The sequence below is a fragment of the Salminus brasiliensis genome, chromosome 11 (genome assembly GCF_030463535.1).
Source record: "Salminus brasiliensis chromosome 11, fSalBra1.hap2, whole genome shotgun sequence".
Lineage (NCBI taxonomy): Eukaryota > Metazoa > Chordata > Actinopteri > Characiformes > Bryconidae > Salminus > Salminus brasiliensis.
The window spans coordinates 1767546-1792080 of record NC_132888.1 but is presented as its reverse complement, the minus strand read 5'-3'; the positions used below and the strand labels follow the sequence as shown (position 1 = coordinate 1792080).

At 46.0% G+C, this 24535-nt stretch overlaps 2 protein-coding genes across 4 annotated transcripts in view; both read left to right on the top strand.

Moving 5' to 3' along the window:
- gtf2b (general transcription factor IIB) overlaps nt 1-24535 on the top strand; it is a 340326-nt gene that overhangs the window by 94550 nt on the left and 221241 nt on the right. The gene's annotated exons all lie outside the window — the stretch shown is intronic.
- fam110b (family with sequence similarity 110 member B) overlaps nt 1418-24535 on the top strand; it is a 57859-nt gene continuing 34741 nt past the window's right edge. Inside the window, exon 1 of one of the 2 annotated variants that reach the window (XM_072691314.1) lies at nt 1418-1508. The gene's annotated coding sequence lies outside the window, so the exon portion shown is untranslated. The remainder of the gene's footprint in view (nt 1509-24535) is intronic. The other variant, XM_072691316.1, reaches the window with a different exon arrangement.

Sequence of the window (24535 nt, the reverse complement as noted above, 5' to 3'; positions counted from 1 at the left end):
TTCATTTGCTGTTTTGCTGAACTGCTCCTTTAATGTGTGTACGGGCTGTATACGAGGCTGTATAGGAGGCTGTATAGGAGGCTGTATAGGAGGCTGTATAGGAGGCTGTATACGAGGCTGTATATGAGGCTGTATAGGAGGCTGTATACGAGGTTGTATAGGAGGCTGTATAGGAGGCTGTATATGAGGCTGTATACGAGGCAGTATAGGAGGCAGTATATGAGGCTGTATAGGAGGCTGTATACGAGGCTGTATACGAGGCTGTATAGGAGGTTGTATAGGAGGCTGTATAGGAGGCTGTATACGAGGCTGTATACGAGGCTGTATACGAGGCTGTATAGGAGGCTGTATAGGAGGCTGTATAGGAGGCTGTATACGAGGCTGTATATGAGGCTGTATATGAGGCTGTATAGGAGGCTGTATACGAGGCTGTATACGAGGCTGTATAGGAGGCTGTATACGAGGCTGTATAGGAGGCTGTATACGAGGCTGTATATGAGGCTGTATATGAGGCTGTATAGGAGGCTGTATAGGAGGCTGTATACGAGGCTGTATAGGAGGCTGTATACGAGGCTGTATAGGAGGCTGTATAGGAGGCTGTATATGAGGCTGTATATGAGGCTGTATAGGAGGCTGTATACACGCTGTATACGAGGCTGTATACGAGATTAGCTATAGGGGCAAATTTCTTTAGTGGAATTCCCCTTTCTATAACACACTACATTTATATAGTATTGGAATAATGCAGTCCTATCACATTTACAGTTATATATTACAGTATGCACAATCTACACAGGTCCAAAACCACATGTGCAGGATATGTAATGACTGTCAGCTTCAAAATAATCTTACTATATATATAAAACACAGGATAATGTGATTTGATTTATATAATACTTTATACTTTTGTATATAGTGAAGTGTTTACCAGAAGCTTAAGCTGGAAAATACACTATATGACGAATTAGGCTCTGTTTACAGCGCGTGCAGTTATATATATACACATATATAATCATATATACACATATATAATCATATATAATCAGAATCAATAAGGTTTCAGTGTAAAATAAAGGTTTGTCGTATAAAACCCATCCTACTCACAGCAAGCAGTGTCCATCAGACAGCACAGGGAAGCCTGGCCGGTGCTCTTTAAGAAAAACCGGACCGAAGCATTTTCCAATGCGGGGGGGGGCGGAGTGTAGAAAAGCTTAAACATCGGTCTTTAGCATTTACAGCATTAATGTAGTAGTTGATTTTAGCTTAATTAGCGTATATAATCATGATGATATTAAAACTGAGCTTAATTCGCTGTTAAATTGTGCGGTTGTTGACTGTGTGTGTGCCGCGGTCACCCCTTTCTGCCGGCGAATGAAGGCGCCCTATGCAGCAGGCTTTCAGTAAGCCAGTCAGTGGAGCCCAAAGCAAGGCTGGGGAAAGCAAGTCGACAGGGAACGCCAAGAAAACAGGAACGACACCATCATTTTCAGCTCCATCCCAGCTCCAGGGTGAGTTAGCAGACTGCTTTAGCCTCTGGCTTGAGGAATTGGTCCGTGCCGGGAGGGTGGTGTGCGTTAAAGGCTGAGGAAAAGCCCTGTTGAACAGCCACAGCAGTAACACTCACCTCCCTGTGTGTGTGCTCAGCATCCCTGCTCTATTGTTCAGCTGCTGGCATCCCAAATGCCAGGGACATGTAAGCAGCTGCTGGGCTGTGTAAGGGCATATTATTATTATTATTATTATTATTATTATTATTTTTAATTATTATTATTATTATTTTTGCACAATAGCAGAGGATTTGTATGGTGATCTGACTGATATGTGAGGTATGAGTTGCAGCAGTGTGTGCTGAAAGAAGTGCATGCATGCTTTCATTCATCATCCATCATCCAGCCTTTTCTGCCTGGTTGCAGTTGCAGTCAAAGGTGTCTGCTGTCATGGAGCACTTTCACTATCAATGCACTTCCATGGTTTTCCCAATTTTTTAAAAATAGTTTATTTATTTATATATATTTGTTGGCCTTGGAGGTGTTTTGCAGGCTGTGGGATGTTGTAAACAGGCCTGTGGAATGATATAGGTCCACTTTGCACCACATTAAGGACATTTAGGAACCACCCTGTTCCTCACTGCAGGCTCTCTCTCTTATTGTAATCACATGATACGTGTGTGTCTTTTTTAATGGGAAGGAGATACTAGAAAGACGGGGGTAAAGGAAAAGCTTGAAGGTCTGACTGCTTTGCCTGGCTGGGTGCACGTAAGGTGAACTATGCAAGGCCTACCTGTCGTGCAGCAGGATGTGAAGGTGCCAAGCTCTCGGTGTTGGTGCTGATTTGAAGAGGAGAGCATGGAAGGCACCTTCTTCTGGTGCCTTTCTCGCTCCCCGCCGTGAAGCGGTGCCTGGCACACAGCTCAACACAACAGGGCTTTTGAGTTATATCATAGTATTAGGATTAGAACGGCTGAAAGGGTGGGGGATCATGCGGTAGGCACATGAAATAAGAACCTGGATCCTGAAACCATATCCGTAATCAGAACACATCCTGTGCCGTCTCATTATTTCTGTCACTCAGAGCAACTGGTGTCAGACAGGGAGGAAGGCCACAGCATCTCGGAGGTGAAGTTTGCGCTCGCTTCCTCCTGTTGATAGGGAGCGGAGCTTGGAAGATGATCCTCACTTTCGTTTAAAGTAACATTACAGAAGTTTTAAGACGTAGCGTCCGCTGATACGAGGAGATAGTGTCATAATAAACACGTGAAGAAGTTTTATTTACTGGTTCGAAGTGAAAGAGTGGAGATGCTGAGGCTAATCTGAAAACCGAAGGCACTAAGCTGCAGAAACAGACGGGTTTGAAGTTGTGTTTACATACGTCCTCTTTCAGCCCACAGCAGTTTAGCCCTGCCCATTCACATTCGCATATGGGCCCTTTAAAATAGATAGAGCTGGTGTACATGTCTAGGCTTTAATGAGCTTATGATGTTCCTCATTCAGCCCACAAAGGTTTAGCCCCGCCCCTTCACTAGGCTACCAAATAGTTGCATATGTTCCCTTTAATATGGATGCAGCTGGAAGATATGGAGCTTATGGTATGTACGATTCACTAATAAAAGCACTAATGTGAGAATTAGCATGCGTTAAAGGGCCGGTGTTTAAAATAAGAAAGTTTTACTCGCTTGTTTTGGCTAAAAAAGGAGAGAAATCAAGGCTAGTGTGGAAACTAAAACTGTTGTCACTGTTGTGAACTTGGCTTATTTTGTGAGATGACAAAAAAACAGTGTGTTTACATATGTCCTCATTCAGCCCACAGAGGTTTAGCACAGCCCATTCACAAGGCTACCAAATAGTTGCATATGGGCCCTTTAATATGGATGGAGCTGGTGTACATGTCTAGGCTTTAATGAGCTTAAAGGTAAAACTAAAAACAAACCATTTGTTTACATCAGCCCGCAGCAGTTCAGCCCCGCCCCTTTTGCACTGAAGTCACAAGGACTGTTTCAGCCCACAGTAGTTTGGCTCCGCCTATTCCTAATGAAGTTACAAGTACTGTTTCAACCCACAGCTGTTTAGCTCCGCCCATTCACAATGAAGTCACATGGATAGTTTCATCCCACTGTAGTTTAGCTCCGCCCATTCATAATAAAGTTACAAGGACTGTTTCATCCCACTGCAGTTTAGCTCCACCCATTCACAACAACATCACAAGGCCTGTTTTGCCCACAGCAGTTTAGCCCCGCCCACTCACGCTAAAGTTATACAAAGAATTTCAAGCTGGACTTCTTCTTGTGTGAGCCGCAGTACAGGGCAGCCAATCAAAACAGAGCTCATTTGCATATCCGTCTTAAAGGCACAGCAACACAAATTTCCTGTTTAATACTAAGGGATGAAGAGCTGCAGGGTGAAGAGTCCTGACTGTTCTGGGTTCTGTAAACTCACACAAGCATTGTAAGTGGACAGAACCAGTGCTAGCAGGATCTGGGCCCTTTAAAAGGGGCGGAGCTGGAGGACGTTTCTGGTCTGAGGTGCGAGTAGCTACCCGTGGTCTAGTTTGGGTAACAGGTGTTAAACGTCTTGGTTGATGGAATGTAAAAGTAGGTCACCGGCTCGGCGGCGGCTCGGCGGCTCTGAGGTTTCGGCTTCATTAGACGCACCTCGTGGCCTTTTCCTGTGCCGGCGTGGGTTACCTCAGATGTCTGAAGGGCATCGATCTCTGCAGTGGAGGGCACTGCCTTGTTTAGCCCGCTGTACTGAGTCTGTCAGAATGATTTCCACTGCAGCTTCACACACACTGTGCAGCGTTAAAGCCATAGTGCAGCTTAGTGTTCGCTTTACATCTACAGCGTTTAGCAGAAGCTCTTCTCCAGAGTCACTTACAGAAGAGCTTCACTGTTCACTGAAGAAGAACCTCAGCTAAATTCCAAAGATCCTCTAAACACAAGCCAAAATGGAGACCATAATACTCTACTCCTCACCCAAGTCCTCTCAGAAGAGGAGGGTCTTCAGTCTGGGTTTGAGGACAGTGAGTGTTGGACTCTGCTGTTCGGACACCCAGGAGAAGTTCGTTCCACCACTTCGGTGCAGGACAGTAAAAAGTCTGGACGCTCGTCTTCCGTGGATCTTAAAGGATGGCGGGTCGAGCCGAGCCGTACTTGAAGCTGGAAGGGCTCTTGGGGCTGATCAGGCTTTTGACCATCGCCATCAAGTACGGAGGGGCTGGCTGGTCCAGTCTTGGCTTTGTAGACCAGAGTCAGGGTCTGAATCTGATGACCTGGGCAGTGAAGAGAGAACGCAGCAGAGGAGGAGCTGAACATGGCTGAACTTAGAGACGTTGAAGATGACCCGATCCGTACCGCTGTGTTCTGGATCAGCTGCAGGGGTCTGATGGTGCGCAGAGGAAGACCAGCCAGAAGGGAGCTGCAGTGGTCAAGTCTTGAAGTGACGAAAGACTGACCGAGCACCTGGGCGACTCTCTAGAGAGGAAGGGTCGAATTCTTCGTATGATGTACAGGAGAAATCTGCATGGTCGAGAAAGATTTGCACTGAAGGGCTGCGAGGCTAATGTCGTTAAAAAGCCATGGACGCTTGTGTACACCAGTTAGCATGCTGCTAACTAGAGCTGGGCAATATGACGATATTTTATGGTATCAGGATAAATTTTGTTATCGTGATAGACTATATGCTTTTCTAAGCACATCAAGGGTGTCATTAATAATAGACTCTGTGTTCAGTACGGGTAGTACAGTGTTCGAATAGCAGGTTTTAAGAATCTGTCGCTGCAGATGCATCTTGTCTGTGATCATGGATATTGTGATAAATATTGTGTATCGTGAAAATCTCTTTAAATATCGTGGTACAATATTTTCACCATATCGCCCAGCTCTACTGCTAACTGCATGTCTAAACCACCACACACACTCCTCAAGCCATGTGGAGGTGTTTGTAGTGACTCATGGGCTGAAGTGTGGAGCTGAGGGCTGAGCGTCGTGTGTTTACGTCATTCTGAGGCACTTTAAAGCGACTTTACTCTAAAATCAATGCACAGCGATGCACAAACATTTGAACACTCGTACTCTTGTAGCATTTGAGTAGAACATGTAATTTGTCCAATAAAAACATTTAAAATTGTTCATATTCCAAACCTGGCTGGTGCGCCCCCTAGTGCTTCAGAATTCAGTTGTGCTGCGTCTGTAATTCCGCCTCAGTTAAAGATAAAGAAACACAATTAGATAGCAGTGGGCGTCAACCTTCCAAATGTTGATGCTCCCACTGGTTGTTGTGGCAACGCATGAGGCAGAAAATCCTCTGATTGGCTCCTTTCAACCCCGCCCACTCCTCACTAAGCCCCACCTCCACTTACTCAAGAAATATTAGACTTAATAACGTCTATGTTCTAAATACTTCTTCAATGTAGCGTTTAGTCCAAAACAAGTCCAGTACAGCTGATCATCTGTGTTTATCTGCTCAGTAAATCATTAAATATTACAAATAACACTCCTACAGAAAGTTGAGGTGGTGGTTCTCCATCCCTGTGTTCATTATTAGAACATCTCCAGAGTTCTCCTCATGGAGTCTAGTATTATTTAGAGTTCTCCTCAGATCAACACCTGGTTTGGTGGTAAATCAGGGCTTAATGATGGTAAATCAGGTGAGCTGCTGCTGCTGCTGCTGCTGCTGCTGATGGAGTTGAACACATCCTCCACGCTGTGCTGGCTGGACTGGGGGGCGTCCAGGAGAACCCTGGAGGAACCGAGCTCTGTTCTTCAGACTAGCTCACCGACAAGATCTCACTACTTTCTTTCTTCAGAATGAGAAGCTCTTGTTTCTCCTTTTTACTTTTAATTCATGTTCAGCTGCTTCATCTGTTCTGATGAGATCTGGAGCTTGTGGAGCCACTGCTGAGAGACGGGGGCTAGGGTGATGGGCAGATATAGATGTAGCTGTAATGCTGTATGTGTGTGTGTGTGAGTGTGTGTGTATGTGTGTGTGAGAACCTGCATTGTAAATTTGTCCCAGTTTGAAACTGGTGTGTTGTAGCGTGGTTGGCTTGGCTCCAGCGGGTTTGTGTGGATGTGGAGTGGTGATTACAGGAGGAATGCCATGATGACTTAAGCAGAAGCACCATGCGGAAATGAACAGGGTTTGGAGGTAACAGATGAAAATGCAGTCAGACAGATTCTCGCGGAGAGGCCTGAGGGGCTGCGCTGCTGCAGAGCTGCCTGTGTCCAGCATGGGCATCGCTAAAATGGCAGCATTCGGCCAATTTGGAGAAGACTTCGGCCTTCAAATCCATTAATGGTGGAGGGATACATGCTGCAGGGTGTAGTGCGGCTACAGAAAGTAGTCCCTAAAGAAAACTGGATTAGTTGAGATTCTCCACTATTTTACCATCATCATCATCATCATCATCATTCCATATAAAACTCACTCGTGTAGACTCGTGTAGCTGCACTGGTGGGTTTGGATAGGAGATAAATTAAGGGCTGTGTTGTAGTCATGGCGACCGACGCCTGGTTTCATTCACCATCACTGTAAAGAAATCAGAGTGGGTCGGTTTCTCTAAAGTAAACCCCCAAACTCGGAATGACCGCTTAAACACTGAGTTATACAAAAACAAGACAAAATATTAGGCACATGTCAGCGAGCATGTTTACATTTTACATACAGGAGCTGATTTAGACGGGATGCAGTCTGAAGGACCCCGCCTACAGGACCCAGTACGATAACTCAATGCCAGTCACAATACAGCATACCAGTATAGACCATCTCCCAGCACTACCGCTGGATTTCGCTGTCCACTTAACATGCGCTGACCTCCAGCAGTGACTGGATCACGGCCTGTAATCCAGGGGTCAGTCAGGGCAGCAGTGGAAAATGTCTGGGACGGATTCTGTTCGCTCGCGATGCGAGAGTCGAGTCACGGGATGAAGCGGGATGATGAAATCCTGCTGGAATATCCCTCAACCCTCAGGAGCGCCTCACTAACCCGCCATCGTTGCACAACCCCTGGGTGAATTCAGCCGACGGTAGATTTCAGTCCAGGCCGTGATCAAGGCACTCCTACAGAGAGTCGCTTATACGTATTAAAGGGCACACGCACAGCATCTACACCAAATCAGCCATAACATTAAAACCACCCGCCTAATATTGTCAAGGTCCACTTTGTGCTGCAAAAGCAGCTCTGACCTGTCGAGGCATGGACTCTACAAGACCTCTGAAGGTGTCCTGCTGTGGTGTCTGGAACACGAAGACTAACGTTAGCAGCAGATCCTTTAAGTCCTGTAGATTGTGAGGTGGGAGCTCTTAGAGCTGGACAATATGACGATATTATATCGTATCGTGATAAATATGGTTATGGTGATAACAGTAATCTTTTCTAATCATATGGAGGAGACTGTTATTACTGCTTATTAAACATCCACTGATCAGCTGCAGGGTTCATTACTAACAGTGTAATTAGACTGAAGGGTTCATTAGATGAAGAGCAGCAGATGTTATAGAGTATAAATCACTGTATTCAGTACAGGAGAGGATCTGAATAGTAGTTTATAATAAGAATCTGATGCTGCTGATGTGTTTATCTGTGATTATAGATGATGTATCGTGATAAATATGATAAAGTGTATCATAAAAGAAGTCTTTAAATATTGTGATGCAGTATTTTTTATGTATCGCCCAGCCCTGGGAGCTCCAAGAGCATCAGTGAGCCTTAGGTGCCCTGTGACCATGCTCCTGGTTCACCGGTTGTCCTACGTTGGAGCATTTTCGGTGAGTACTGACCACTGCATCCTGGGAACACCTGATGTCTGGCTGGTGTCAGTATAGGTGTTCGGGTCGGGTCAGACATTTACGTGTTTTTATCTCGGTCATAGCCGTGCAAACATCTGAGGATGTTGACAGCACTTTACCTAGCGTCTGTGAGATGATCTGGGTCTTCCAGTGTGTTATAAGAATGTTATAAAGTCCTTACACTAAAAAATCAAAGGTGCTACTAGGGTTCGTCATTTCAATACAGTAGGAGACCCACTTTTGGTTCCGTTAAAAGCATGTTTTTAGAACCCGCAAATTGGTATTTACCAGTGATGAAGGTTCTTTAAACCTTTAAAAACTCTTCACACTTCTTCACACTCTGACTCTGATCTCCTTTTAAAACATGGTTCTATATGGGAACCAGTACTAGTGGCACTGACCACTGCATACCGGGAGGAACACCCCACAAGACCTCATGCCTGATGTTTTGGTGGAGATGTTCTGACCCATTCATTGTCTAGAACCTCACAGTTTGGTTCTAGTCTGGTCTCAGTCTCTCTAAGTGCCTCAGATTCTTACGCTGGTCCATTTCTCCTGCACTTGTTGTCTTGCTGTCTTATAGATCCACCCCTCGACAGGAGAGCCACTGGAGCCAGGTCATCAGTGTGATCGCTTCACCTGCCAGTGGTTTTAATGGTATGGACGATGTATGTAAATGAGCTTTGTTCTGGCTGATTGCCTGTGATTGGGCGTCCTAGCATAGCATCTAAGGTCCTCTCAACATCTCCAGCACTGAGGCCTTTAGGATCTGTGTTTCTTCCCCAGCTAGCATGAGCCGGTGGCATTACCCAGTGCTGCCTTCAGCCTCAGTCTTCTGACACGTCCAGCTCTAATCACCCGTTTTTACTGAATATGGAGGAGTAAGCAGCGAAATGCTGAGCCTCCGTGACTCATAAACACGGCCTCCCCCAGCCAGAGGAGCTCAGGAGTGTCCGGAGTGATCTGCATCACATGCTGAGTGTGTCCGAGCAAAATCCACAAACACGCTCCGATCCGTCCATGAGCCGTCCTGTTAAATTAACGTCCCTTTATTCTCTTTTGTAAGACGGAACCGCGGGTCAGTGCAGGTTCAGTAGGACAGCTGTCGGTCAGAGAGAGAGAGCGACGAGACCAGCCGTCTCTGAAAGTTCTCTGCATAATTAAAAGCAGCCAAGAGTAAACACTAGAACTGTTCTAGAACTAGAAGTGAATGGACGTCTAGAACCTCTAATAAAAGCTCCTCACAGAAAGTTCTTCACCTAATGGTGATGAAGACGCTGCCTGATGCCTGAGACACGGTTCTACCAGAGTTCTGAGAAGAGTTCGGCTCTAGAACCTGCTTTTAAAATCAGATCATTAAAATGGTGGAGGGATACATGCTGCAGGGTGTAGTGCAGCTACAGAAAGTAGTCCCTAAAGAGAACTGGATTAGTGGAGATTCTCTATTCACTATTTTACCTTCATCATCATCATCATCATCATTCCATATAAAACAGAGAAGACAGAACACTGTATGTTTACAGACCTGTGTCTGATTGCTATTAATGTTTATTAATATCTCTTATTATTGGTTAACTAATCCAATGCGGTCCTAATGAAACCTTACAGTACTGCTGAAATAGTGGTATAATAATAATAATGTATCTAAAAATGTATCTAAATAAAAATAATGGATCTTATAAAGATATTAATGCTCTTTAAGTAATGGATCATTTATTTTGTTGGTCCATCCATGATGACTGAGTAGAAAAACAGCTTATAAGATTTAGTGACCTTGATGATCTGCAAACAGGAGGGTCTGAAGTGGAGGGGACTGGAGGGGAAGGCCAGGCTGGGGGCAGGACCTGTGCTGGTGGCCTCTGTTTGTATTAAGTGGTGTTTTGAATTGAGGTGGAGCTGATGGGTGGGTTTGGACTGGTGTAAGTGGGTTTGCTGGGTTTACCTCAGGGTGTGTGTGTGTGTGTGTTTGTGTTGTGGTGGGAGTGGTGGAAGTGGTGTTTTGGGGGCTTTAGTGATTTCACCACTGGGCAGAAAGTCACTCTAATCTGGGCATCTCCCCGTGGGCCGCTGGGAGCAGACAGCAGTGTACTGTGGTGCGGGGGGGGCAAGACCACTTTATGAATCTGCAGCTGGAGATTATTACACACTGAACCACTGACGACTTCAGGGCTGTGTGGTGGAGTGATTCAGCGCTGAGTGCTTCGGTTTCTGCGGCTAAAGTGAGCATAGACCTGCGTTAAGGTGGAGTCCAGCACTGTTTTTCAAACACTTCCTCCAAAACTCACTGAGCTTCACTGTAGAGAAACTCACCCACTCGGACTTCTTTACAGGCTCAGAACAAGGCTCCATTCACCACCACTCAGATATAGCAGCGGCACGGGTCGTCTCCAACATTCCTAAATTCAGCCATGTTCAGCTCCTCCTCTGCTGCGTTCTCTCTTCACTGGCTTTCTGTAGCTGCTGCCCTCATCAGATTCAGACCCTGATTCTGGTCTACAAAGCCAAGACTGGACCAGCTAGCCCCTCTGTACTTGATGGCAATGGTCAGAAGTCGATCTGCACCAAGAGCCCTTCCAGCTTCAAGTACGGCTCGGCTCAACCCACGGCTCGGCGAGCTGGGTGTGTACCTGGTGGACAGGGCTGGTGGACAGGGCTGGTGGACGGGGCTGGAGAGCTGGGTGCATTCCTGGTGGATGGGCCCGGTGGACGGGGATGGCGAGGTGCAGGGCTGGCGGGCGGGGATGGCGAGCTGGGTGCAGGGCTGGCGGGCGGGGATGGCGAGCTGGATGCAGGGCTGGCGGGCGGGGATGGCGAGCTGGGTGCAGGGCTGGCGGGCGGGGATGGCGAGCTGGGTGCAGGGCTGGCGGGCGGGGATGGCGAGCTGGGTGCAGGGCTGGTGGACGGGGATGGCGAGCTGGATGCAGGGCTGGTGGACGGGGATGGCGAGCTGGGTGCAGGGCTGGCGGGCGGGGATGGCGAGCTGGGTGTGTTTCTGGTGTTGGAGGGTTTTGTGCTGCTCTAGCGGTCTGTAATTCTCTGGGGCCGCTTTAGGGCCATCTGCTTGATTCCTCACATCATGGAGGGACGCAGCTGCATGGCCTGACCCCCGGCAGGGCTCTGTAATATACCCAGGCATGGTGTGTGTGTGTGTGTGTTTGCCTTTGGGTTAGGGATGTGCCACCAGTCAACCCCAAAGCGTTCCTCCGAGCTGTAGCTGCTTCTCATGCGTAAGAACTGAACACAGGAAGGTGTGAAGCTGTGGCTCCTGGTGGTTTCACTATTGATCCTGATCCAAACTCTGAGAGCTTTGTTTTCTGGCATTGTCAGACTAGAGCTTTCACAGTCAGCGTGTAGTTCGTCTCAGATCTCCTTGCTGAAAAATCCAGCTGAGATGGCATCTTTCAGATGGTTTAAGCCGGTCTTTGATGGTCAAGGTAGTTGAGAAGCTGCTTGTATAGGTGAGAACACCCCCCTGTGCTGGTTAACCCCTTCAACCCTTAAACCCTGGGCCTTTTTAGTGTTCATTTTAAGACCTGGTATTTAATTGGTTCAGTGTGTACTGTAAATCATTCAGTATCTAATACAAATGATTCAGTTTTTACAAAAAAATATTTAGTATCTTGTATAAACGATTCAGTGTCGGCAGTAAACGATTCAGTGTCTTCAGTAAATGATTGTGTTTGCAATAAATGATTCAGTAGATGCAATAAACGATACAGTGTCTACAGTAAATGATTCATTGTCTACCAAAAACTGGTGGTTTCACCGATTCACTGTCTGCAATAATTGATTCAGTATTGATTATAGATGATTTATTATCTACAATAGACATTGAATGATCTATTATAAACAATTTTGTACCATAAACGACTTAGTGTCTGTAATAAACGATTCAGCGTCTGCAGTAAATGATTCAGTGTCTGCAATAAACGATTCAGTATCTTCAGTAAACGATACAGTGTCTATAGTAAGTGATTCATTGTCTGCCAAAAACGATTCAGTGTCTGCTATAAACGATTCAGTATCTGCAGTAAACAATGTGTCTGCAGTAATTGATTTAGTATTGAATATAAATTATTTATTATCTACAATAAACAATTCATTATCTATTATAAACAATTTGGTACCAAAAACGATTCGGTGTCTGCAATAAATGATTCAGTGTCTACAATAAACGATTCAGTATCTGCAATAAATGATTCAGTAGATGCAATAAACTATACAGTGTCTACAGTAAATGATTCATTGTCTACCAAAAACTGGTGGTTTCACCGATTCACTGTCTGCAATAATTGATTCAGTATTGATTATAAATGATTTATTATCTACAATAGACATTAAATGATCTATTATAATTACAATTCTGTACCATAAACGACTCAGTGTCTGTAATAAACGATTCAGCGTCTGCAGTAAACGATTCAGCGTCTGCAATAAACGATTCAGTATCTTCAGTAAACGATACAGTGTCTATAGTAAGTGATTCATTGTCTGCCAAAAACGATTCAGTGTCTGCTATAAACGATTCAGTATCTGCAGTAAACAATTTGGTGTCTGCAATAATTGATTTAGTATTGATTATAAATTATTTATTATCTACAATAAACAATTCATTATCTATTATAAACAGTTTGGTACCAAAAACGATTCAGTGTCTGCAATAAATGATTCAGTGTCTACAATAAACGATTCAGTATCTGCAATAAATGATTCAGTGTCTACAATAAACGATTCAGTATCTGCTATAAACGATTCAGTGTCTGCGGTAAATTATTTAGTGTCTGAAGTAAATGTTTCAGTGTTTGCAATAAACGATTCAGTATCTATTATAACAATTCAGTGTCTGCAATAATTATAATAATAATTATAAATGATTAAGTATATATTATGAATGCTTTGGTATCTAATATGAATGATTTAGTAATTACTAATATGTAAGACGTGGTTTAATGGCGAGGAATCAAAGTAAAGGTCTTCAGGGTGTCGGAGGTTAAGCTGGTTAAGCTGGTTAAGCTGGAGGCTTCTCTGAGTTGAATGGTTTAGGTGGTCATGCTTGGTTATTCTGGTCACAATATGAACATGACCCTCGCTACACAGAGACGGCTTCAGAGCTCTACCTGGATCTGTTGGGTCACGTGAACCCCTCAACACAGGCCAGTCTTTAACTGTATAAACGGGTCAGCTGCATATTTCGTCTACATTCACAGATTTGGCGCAGTGTAGCAGCATTGTCCAGCCCTTACAGTAATTACCCACTCTCTAAAGATCAGGCGTCCTCGTCTGGCTCGGCCTGCAGCAGGAGTGTAGGTCCACACAGCTTGTTTACAGGAGCCTGGGCACTGTGTTCTTTTGGAAGGAGCCGGATCCAGCCCCGGGTCAGCTGAAGGAGGATTAAAAACCTCCCCGACCGCTGAGAACGTGAACTACTCGACAGAAGGCCCCACTGTAGCCGGTCTGTGTTGAAGGCCCTGCAGCAGATGGCTCCACCACAGGGCCCTGCAGGAGCTCAGCTCAGGTGCTGCATTCCTCCTCCTCCACCACCACCTCCTCCTCATCTCCAGCTCCAACGCAAATGACAGGCTGACTCACTCCCTCGCTCTGATTACTGTTGTACACTTTCTTCAGCTGACTGTACACGTGGTGACTTCAGCTTCTGCTCAGTGATCAGGGCTTAGTCAGCATTTTTGATGACAGTTGATTTGTGAAAGTGAAGTGATGGTTCAGGAGAAATCTCATTTACACCTCCTAACCCTAAATGATGTCAGACGGGATGGTGGAATAAATAAAACACATCCAGTGAGCCGAAGTTCTGCTGACCAGAAGCTCCTCGTTGATGAGAGAGGGGGTCAAGAGAGTGGTCAGACTGGTTAGAGCTGACAGAAAGGCTACAGTAGCTCAGATGACCACTCTCTGTACAACTGTGGAGAGCAGAAAAGCAGCTCAGACTGAACACCACCACCACCTCCAACCTTGAGGAGGATACAGAGCTCCACCAGCAGAAGAACCACGGCAGGTTCCTCTTCTTTCAGCCAAGAACAGAAAGCTGAGGCTGAGGTCACCAGCTCAACCCTGGACAGCTGAAGACTGGAGGAGGAACGTAGACCGCTGGATTTTTTTGAGGAGCACGGATGGTAGGGTCAGAATTTGGTACCAACATCTGGGATCCATGTGTGAGCAGTCCAGGCTGGTTCCTGGTGTTCCTCAGTGGCCTTCTAAATCCCTATTAGAACACCTTTGGGATGTGGTAGATCAGGAGATTCAGAGCATCAAGGTTCTGCTGAAGAATCTGCATCAAGTCAACATGGAGCAGAATCATCTCAACATCTTGTGGAATCCATGCCACCAAAAATTGAGGATTCATGCATGCTGGTGCGTGCAAGTTCTGACTCCATCATGTGGTCTATGGAATATGACACAGTGTTTTTCTCCCCACCAGTGTGCGTTTATTAATTCACGAACGTGGTTTTAATGTATTGCACAGCATTTCCCAGCTCTCTCCATAAACCCCCTTGCTCTCTCTGCTGTGCTGGATATGCCGGAGTCACATGAACGCTGTAGGTTGGCGAGGCTGCTCTGAAGGTAAACAGTGAACTGCTGAACTGTGTGTGATTCGTCTGACCGCAGGATTAGAGTGACCCAAATCCTCTGGACATGGGGGAGAGCGACTGCATGTTCTTTTCTTCTGAAACTCGGGAACATGGGGAAGAGCAGGGCCGTCTCTGAATTTAGCATCATAGGACGAAGCTCCCAGTCGATGCTCTTGCCTTTATTTTTGGTGGGTTTTGTGTGGACTGTTCGGACTGAACCGTTTTCATGTTAGAAAGCGAACACTGTTGAGCATCTGACTGAAGCCAGAACTGCCTCGCTCTCTATTCCTGTCTTCAGAAGTTGGGTTGCTACTGTAAGTCGCTATCCAGGCAGGCAAACAATAGGATTAGCTTTAGTCTGTATGTACGTGGGCGGGCTGGTGGTGATTTGGGGGGTGGAGGGGTGGGGTGGTGCGGTGCGGGGTGGGGTATTCTCTCTGTTATTATGTCAAATCGTTTCCTTAGACTGCTGTAGAACACACAGCCACTCAGATTTACTGTTTTACTGTTTTATTGCGACTAAAAGCACAGAATTGAATCCTGATCTGGGTCCTAGTTGGTTTATCCACTCTGGGATTTCAATAAATGGATGCTGGCCGCTTGTCTAAATGCGCTGTTTTGGATGGGAAGGTTGTTTAGGACCTTTTATATGTTGCTGTTGCAGCCAATAAGCACTAAGTAACAGTAAAGACAGCCAATCAGTGCTCAGTAGCAGCAGTAACAGCCAGTCAGTGCTCAGTAAAACCTATGACGACCAATCAGCACTTAATAGCAGCAAGCACAGCCAGGCAATATTCAATAGCAACAGTGACGGCCAATCAGCAGCGAGTGCTGTAAGCGTAGCCAGTCAGTATTTAGTAGCAACAGGGACGGCCAATCAGCACTCAGTAGCAGCAAGCACAGCCAGTCAGCATTCAGTAGAAGCAAGGACAGCCAATCAGTAGTCAGTAGTAGCAAGTGTAGCCAGTGTTAAGTAGCAACAGTGATGGCCAATCAGGACTCAGTAGCAGCAAGCACAGCCAGTCAGTACTTAGTAGCAGCAAGCACAGCCAATCAGCATTCAGTAGCAGCAAGCAAAGCCAGTCAGCACTCAGTAGCAGCAAGCACAGCCAGTCAGTACTTAGTAGCAGCAAGCACAGCCAATCAGCATTCAGTAGCAGCAAGGACAGCCAGTCAGCACTCAGTAGTAGCAAGTGTAGCCAGTCAGTACTTAGTAGCAGCAAGGACAGCCAATCAGCACTCAGTAGCAACAGGGACAGCCAGTCAGCACTCAGTAGCAACAGGGACAGCCAGTCAGCACTCAGTAGCAACAGGGACAGCCAGTCAGCACTCAGTAGTAGCAAGTGTAGCCAGTCAGTACTTAGTAGCAGCAAGGACAGCCAATCAGCATTCAGTAGCAGCAAGGACAGCCAGTCAGCACTCAGTAACAACAGGGACAGCCAGTCAGCACTCAGTAACAACAGGGACAGCCAATCAGCACTCAGTAGCAACAGGGACAGCCAGTCAGCACTCAGTAGCAACAGGGACAGCCAGTCAGCACTCAGTAGCAACAGGGACAGCCAGTCAGCACTCAGTAGCAGCAGAGACAGCCAGTCAGCACTCAGTAGCAGCAGAGACAGCCAGTCAGCACTCAGTAGCAGCAGAGACAGCCAATCAGCATTCAGTAGCAGCAAGGACAGCCAATCAGCATTCAGTAGCAGCAAGGACAGCCAATCAGCACTCAGTAGCAGCAGAGACAGCCAGTCAGCACTCAGTAACAGCAGGGACAGCCAATCAGCACTCAGTAGCAGCGATGACAGCCAATCAGCACTCAGTAGCAGCGATGACAGCCAATCAGTATTCAGTAGCAACAGTGACAGCCAATCAGCACTCAGTAGCAACAGTGACAGCCAATCAGCACTCAGTAGCAACAGTGACAGCCAATCAGCGTTCAGTAGCAACAGTGACAGCCAATCAGCACTCAGTAACAACAGTGACGGCCAATCAGTGTTCAGTAGCAACAGTGACAGCCAATCAGCGTTCAGTAGCAACAGTGATGGCCAATCAGTGTTCAGTAGAAACAAGGACAGCCAATCAGCACTCAGTAGCAACAGTGACAGCCAATCAGCACTCAGTAGCAGCAGGCACAGTCAGTCAGTATTGTGTGTTGCGGAGTGGCCTACGGAGTGCCAGGCGGATAACACACGGTTGGGCTGTTACAGCGCCCCCCTGGAGGTCAGCGACCTCCGAAGCTCTTCATCATGAGCTGCTGCTCTGTAGTTCACCTCTGTGCTGAAGATATGATGATGATGATGATGATGATGAGGGTGGAGAAGAGCAGATCTGAACGCCGGTCTTCAGTGTTCAGCACGGCGGAGTGACTCACACTGACTCACAGGAGGTTAACGACGGCTCGCCCTCCCTTCATTCTGGGTCTCCATCATTTCCTTTCCACTCTTCTATTGTGTCAAACGACGTGTCACTGCCATCTACACTCATCTCAAAGCATTATGACCACCTACCTAATAGACGGAATATCCACCTTTGGCCTGGATTAGGATGGTGGAAGGTGTTCATTATAGAGGTTGGCTGCTCCACAGTGGAGCGCTGATTGCACGATATGACAAAAGAATTGGGACACCTGCTTATTCATAGTTTCTTCTGAAATCAAGGGTATTCAAAAGTAAGGAGTGACTGTCTCTACTGTCCATGGAAGAAGACTTTCTACTAGATTTTGGAGGAGAATTGCTGTGAGGATTTGATTGCATCATTCCCTGACCAGCATTTTAGTGAGGGCAGGATATTGGATGATGATCACCACCTCACATAATTATAACCCTCAACTCTCTCAGTTAATTCCAAAAGTACTGGATGGAGCTCCACCACCACCACCATTCTTCCAGAGAGCACAGTTCCTCTACTGCTCCTCAGCTCCTCAATGCTGGGGGGCTTTATACCCCTCTATCTAGCCCACGCCTGGCAATATTAGGCAGCATGGTGCTAATAGCTTCATGTTGATCTGCTCTAGAGGGTTCTTTTGTATCAGCAGTTTTTCTCTGCATTGCATCTGAATGCATTCATGAGGAGGGGTGTCCACAAATATTTGGACATATATTGTAAAACACACTATATATCTTATCTGTATATTTTAACTGTGAGAGGGTATCGAGGGTATTGTTCCTCAGATCAGATCAGATCAGATCAGGACGGTATTGGCCGATGCTCAGCATTGAGATGCTCGGATCGGATCCTGGGGGCAGAATATCGACCTGGACCTCAAGGAAATGAGTTCAGCGTGACCTCGCCTGAAGATCCCTTCCCTGCTCTGCTCAGTAATTGTTCTTGCCCACTTCAAGGTCAACATAAGTATTAGCTTATGAGTTTACCCTCGCCTTACCCTAACTTTCAGTGGCCGGGGCAGTGAGAGCAGCACTGCAGCGGTAATCCTGCAGAAATCTGGCCTGCAGGCTGTGCTGATTGGATTATTTCCTGCTTCTTCTCTCCTATGAGGCTGCCCACCCTCATCCTACCTTGGCGGCCTGCTCATCCTAACTTTCAGCAGCCGTAGTCTTCAGGAGTCCATGTTTTGTTCCTTTGCAGGCGCTCTGCATGGTTCAGCTCTCTGTTCTAGAGGTTAATACACCGGCCACTCTGCCCACCTGTGATTAAAGCAGGCGGTCAGCGTGTATTAGCCTAATGTAAGCTGTCAGAAGGTTAACTGCTGTCCCTGTTGGCTTACCCGGACTTGGTAGTAGGCTTCCGTCTTAAGTTGTAATGCTCCACTACTGCACACGAGCACGTTCGCAAAGCCATAGCCCTGCTGTGAGGTATGTCGAACCATGTGTACTGTGATCGTGTGCTTTCTCATACGCCAGCTGTGTAGGTTCCTCATCAGCGTGTGGGCCACACGAGAAGATCCAGCTCGTAAGTTTCACCCCTAACATCGAGTCTCTTCTGACTGGGCTGTTTTTTTCTAGGTGGACCTGCGCCCAGTCCGGGTGGGAGTCTCTAATGGGTCTTAAATAATGTGGGGTTGTGTATAGGCCTTCAGTGTGTTTGAGGTCTGGTATAGGTCTTAAATTGTGAATTGGGGGGTTTTATAGGTGTGTTTTGGGGTCTGTATAGGTCTTACATTGTTTTCTGGGGGTCTTATATTGTCTTCGGTTGTGTTTTAGGGTAGTGTATTAGGGTGTAGGTCTTCAGCTGTGACTTTGGATCATGGACACGTCTCTAGTTTTTTTCTAGAGTTTTTTTATAGGTCTTCTGTTGTTTATCTGGGTCTTGTGTTGCGCTTCAGTTGTGTTTTGGTGGTCTTATATAGGTCTTTAATGGTTTTCTGAGCTCTTGTATTGGTCTTTAGTGGTTTAACTTGTGCAGGCCATTCTAGAGGTCTTCAGATGTTTCCTGGGGTCTTGAATATGTCTTCAGCTGTGACTTTGGGTCGTGTACATGTCTCCAGTTGTTTTCTAGGGTCGTATATAGGTGTTCAGTGGTGTTTTAGGGTCTTTTGTATGGGCTTGTGTGTGTGTGTGTGTGTATGTGTGTGTGTGTGTGTGTGGGTCTTAAGTAATGTTGGGGTCATGTATATAGACCATCAGTTGTATAGGCATCAGTTTGTTTTCTGGGGTCTTCCATAGGTCTTCAGCTGGGAGTTTGGGTTGTGTATTTGTCTCCATTTGTTTCTATTGTCTTGTATAGATCTTCAGTGGCGTTTTAGAGTCTTGTATTGGATTAAAATGTGTGTGTGTGTGGGTGCGTCTGCTGGCCTTTCTACAGGTCTTGAGGTCGTTTTCAGTTGTATTTTGGGGTCTTCAGTATTTTTCGGGGGGTCTTGTATAGGTTTTAAATTGGATTTGGGGTCATTTATTAAGTCTGCAGTTGTTTTCTGGAGTCTTGTATTGTCTTTAATTGTGTTTTGGGAGTCTTTATGGGTCTTAAGTAATGTTGGGGTCATATATATAGACCATCAGTTGTTTCAGGGGTCTTGTATAGGCATCCATTTGTATTCTGGGGTGTTGCATAGGTCTTATTTTTTTTCTGGTGGTCTTATATTGTCTTTAGGGTATTGCATAGGTCTTCAGCTGTGACTTTGGATCATCTGCATGTCTCCAATTGTTTTCTAGGGTTTTGTATAAATCTTCATTTGTTTATCGGGGTCTTGTATAGGTCTACACTTGTATTGGCATCCGTTTGTTTTCTGGAGGTCTTGTGTGGATCTTAAATGCGGATTGGAGGTCATATAGGTTTTCAATTGTGTTGTGGGCTCCTATACGACACGCTAACAGCTTTTTTTCCAGAGCAGTGGACACCTCCCACTATAATCTATAAACCTGATCTAGAACTGAACTGAGCTTCTGAGCTTCACTGAACCAACTGGACTTCACTGCAGCACAGCACTGATACATAACATGCAGAACATCTGGTTATATAATTATATCTGTGTTTTTACAGCTCATTATTACTTTTATTCTATTTATTGTTATTGTCTCAGTGTAATACCTGTTAACAGTTTGTTTGTTTGTTTGTTACATGTCATACTTGTGTTGCTCTCATCACGTCAAATCTAAGGTCTAAAAATGTGTCTTGTATCTTGTATACGTCTTCAGTGGTGTTTTGGGGTCTTGTAGTCAGTCAAAGCACAGATGAGTTGTACTGTAAACTGTGCTACAGTTTTAGTGAATGAATGAAATGATTGTATGTGTAATCACACTGAGTATTATAACACTGTAAACTACAAATATGTGTGGTGGAATTATAGTGCTTTGAAATTTTACTACATGGTTGTAAAGAATTCCAGATGTGGGCTAGAGAGCATTGAGCTGTGGAGCAGTGGAGGAACTGTGTTCTCTGGAATGATGGTGGTGGAGCTCCATCCAGTACTTTTGGATGTCCTCCTCACAGCAATGTTCCAACATCTAGTGTAAATATTGGCTATTGCTGCAGCAAAGAGAGGCAAGCTTACTCTTAACAGGTGTCCACAAACTTTATGTCCATATACTGTATGTAAATTTCCTCTGTTCTGATTGGCTGTCCTGAATTGTGCATCATTCAAAAAGCAGTCTAGATTGAAACGCTGCTTAAGGCTTTGGTGCGAAGGGGGTGGAGCTACACTGCTCCGGGTTAATGTATCTAATATGTAGAAGGATGTATGTAGATGAGTTTTTATGACATCACCAAAACCAGCAATTCGAGGCTGGAGAGTGAAACTTTAACCCCCGCATCAATCTCGTTTCTGTAAAACGCGTGGCAGGTCGAGTCGTCTGGGCCTTTAAAGGCCGGCTCTGTCCGTATTACAGGATTTTACAGCGAAGGCATTACAGGCTGACAAAGCCTCGTTCATCAGCGGCGTGTTAAAGCAATAACGCTAACGGTTTGGATCGTCTGATGAAATTAATCCCTTTTTAAAAGCGAGTGAGAGGATTTTTCAGATGGACTCATTCATGAGGAGAGGACTAAACCGCCTCAGACTGCAGCAGGAGTTTAGGATCATGCTAAAGCCCCAGCTGGTGCCGTTGCAGTGAAGCGCACTAATGCTCAGACTTAGCTGGATCTGGGTGGCCCTGTTTTAATTAGACAGCCCACTTTCTGAAGAGCCCCGCACTACCCAGCACCTGAAAAGAAGAGCTGAGGAAGAGCTGAATCTGCAGACGGCACTGAATTCCAGCTCTGACAGAGTTCGAGATTTTTTAAAAGTTAGAGCTGCATGATGCGCAATATGCCGTATGTAGGTGTTTCTAATAAAGTGGCCAGTGAGTGGAAGCACAAGGTAGGGGTTTCTAATAAAGTGGCCAGTGAGTGGAAGCACAAGGTAGGGGTTTCTAATAAAGTGGCCAGTGAGTGGAAGCACAAGGTAGGGGTTTCTAATAAAGTGGCCAGTGAGTGGAAGCACAAGGTAGGGGTTTCTAATAAAGTGGCCAGTGAGTGGAAACACAAGGTAGGGGTTTCTAATAAAGTGGCCAGTGAGTGGAAGCACAAGGTAGGTGTTTCTAATAAAGTGGCCAGTGAGTGGGAGTACAGGGTAGGGGTTTCTAATAAAGTGGCCAGTGAGTGGGAGTACAGGGTAGGGGTTTCTAATAAAGTGGCCAGTGAGTGGGAGTACAGGGTAGGGGTTTCTAATAAAGTGGCCAGAGAATGGAAGCACAGGGTAGGGGTTTCTAATAAAGTGGCCAGTGAGTGGAAACACAAGGTAGGGGTTTCTAATAAAGTGGCCAGAGAGTGGAAGCACAGGGTAGGGGTTTCTAATAAAGTGGCCAGTGAGTGGAAACACAAGGTAGGGGTTTCTAATAAAGTGGCCAGAGAGTGGGAGTACAGGGTAGGGGTTTCTAATAAAGTGGCCAGAGAGTGGAAGCACAGGGTAGGGGTTTCTAATAAAGTGGCCAGAGAGTGGAAGCACAGGGTAGGGGTTTCTAATAAAGTGGCCAGTGAGTGGAAGCACAAGGTAGGGGTTTCTAATAAAGTGGCCAGAGAGTGGAAGCACAGGGTAGGGGTTTCTAATAAAGTGGCCAGAGAGTGGAAGCACAGGGTAGGGGTTTCTAATAAAGTGGCCCGTGAGTGGGAGTACAGGGTAGGGGTTTCTAATAAAGTGGCCAGTGAGTGGAAGCACAGGGTAGGGGTTTCTAATAAAGTGGCCAGAGAGTGGAAGCACAGGGTAGGGGTTTCTAATAAAGTGGCCAGTGAGTGGAAGCACAGGGTAGGGGTTTCTAATAAAGTGGCCAGAGAGTGGAAGCACAGGGTAGGGGTTTCTAATAAAGTGGCCAGAGAGTGGAAGCACAGGGTAGGGGTTTCTAATAAAGTGGCCAGAGAGTGGAAGCACAGGGTAGGGGTTTCTAATAAAGTGGCCAGAGAGTGGAAGCACAGGGTAGGGGTTTCTAATAAAGTGGCCAGAGAGTGGAAGCACAGGGTAGGGGTTTCTAATAAAGTGGCCAGAGAGTGGAAGCACAGGGTAGGGGTTTCTAATAAAGTGGCCAGAGAGTGGAAGCACAGGGTAGGGGTTTCTAATAAAGTGGCCAGAGAGTGGAAGCACAGGGTAGGGGTTTCTAACCTCTCTGTATTGATTAGAATTTTACTATATTTAAATGAGCTCTACTCTTATTGGCTGTCTCATTTATATTGTGACTCATTTACACAGTTACAAACATACAAACCTGACCTGTGTGTTGTGTTTTAGTGTGTGTGTGTGTGTGTGTGTGTGTGTGTGTGTGTGTGTGTGTGTGTGTGTGTGTGTTTCAGTCAGATGCAGTGTCTCAGTCAGGAGAACAGGAGAATCTGACACTCTGCATCAGTGCTGGTTTACTCCGCCGTGCCGTGGGCTCTCATCGGCACAGAGAGACGGTCGGGCCGAGAGAGAGCGAGAGAGAGCGAGAGAGAGCGAGAGAGAGCGAGAGAGAGAGAGAATAGCTGAAGCTTGCAGAAGCAGTCAGTTGTTATTTCTATTTTCTAGGGCCCCTAGACTCGACCCTGTCTGAGAGCCGGTGTGATGGCGACATCAGGGTGTGTGTGTGTGTGTGTGTGATGGCAGTTGGTGTATGGTGTGTTTTAGTCTACAGTCCAGTTATTAAAAGAATGCCAGTATCAGGTTTTCTCTAAAGGATTCGTTTATTAAATTTTAATATCTCTGATATTCTGCACCGGCCTGAGCCAGCCGACACCAGCGGCCAGCAGGGAGCAGGAATTAGATTAGAGGGAGAGAGGGACTGACGCACTGACACACAGGGGTATGTTGAGAGGGAGTGTGTGTGTGTGTGTGTGTGTGTGTGTGTGTGTGTGTGTGTGTGTGTGTGTGTGTGTTGATGCAGGTGTGTCTGAGCTGATGTCACGGCTGGCTGCTTGTAATTCTCCATGGAGTGTCTTGCTCTCTCCCACGCCTTGTGTATGTTTGACTGGCCACTTTATCAGAAACACCTACCATGTTTCTGCTGTGCTGAGAATGTACAGTGCTTTAGTTCAGTGTGTGTGTGTGTGTGTGTGTGTGTGTGTGTGTGTGTGTTTCCTCTTCTGCTGAGAGTACAGACTGCAGTTATTTTTAAAGCTCCCAGTTTAAATAGTGCTGTAGATCGGACCCTGCAGTAATACCTCCTGTCTGACCCTCACTGCAGTGTGGAGCGGAAAACTGGACGATGGAGTCGGACGTCACCCGTCTCTAGTGTTCAGTTCCTTGCGTTTGACAAAGATGCTGTATAAATGAAACTAAATTCAGCACCATAGCAACCATCTAGCAACACCATAGCAACCACCTAGCAACACCATAGCACCCACTTATCAACTCGATAGCAGCCACCTAGCAACAGCATAGCAACTACTAATCAACACTATAGTGATCATCTTGTAACACTATATTAACCACCAAGCAACACCATTGCAGCCACTAATCAACTCTGTAGAAACCATCTAGCAACGGCATAGCAACCGCCTAGCAACACTATATCGACCCCATAGCAACACCATTGCTGCCACTTGTGTGTGCGTGCATGTGTGTGTGTTTGTGTTTGTGTGTGTGTGTGTGTGTACACAATGTATGTAATGGGTTTTACCTTTAAGGGGGGTTCTATGAGAGTTGGGGGAGATGTGAGTATTCTCTCTCTCACACACACACACACACACACACACACACACACACACACACATACAGACATACACATACACACACACAGCAGTGCAGTTTATTAGTGGTTTGTTTCTCTTAATGTT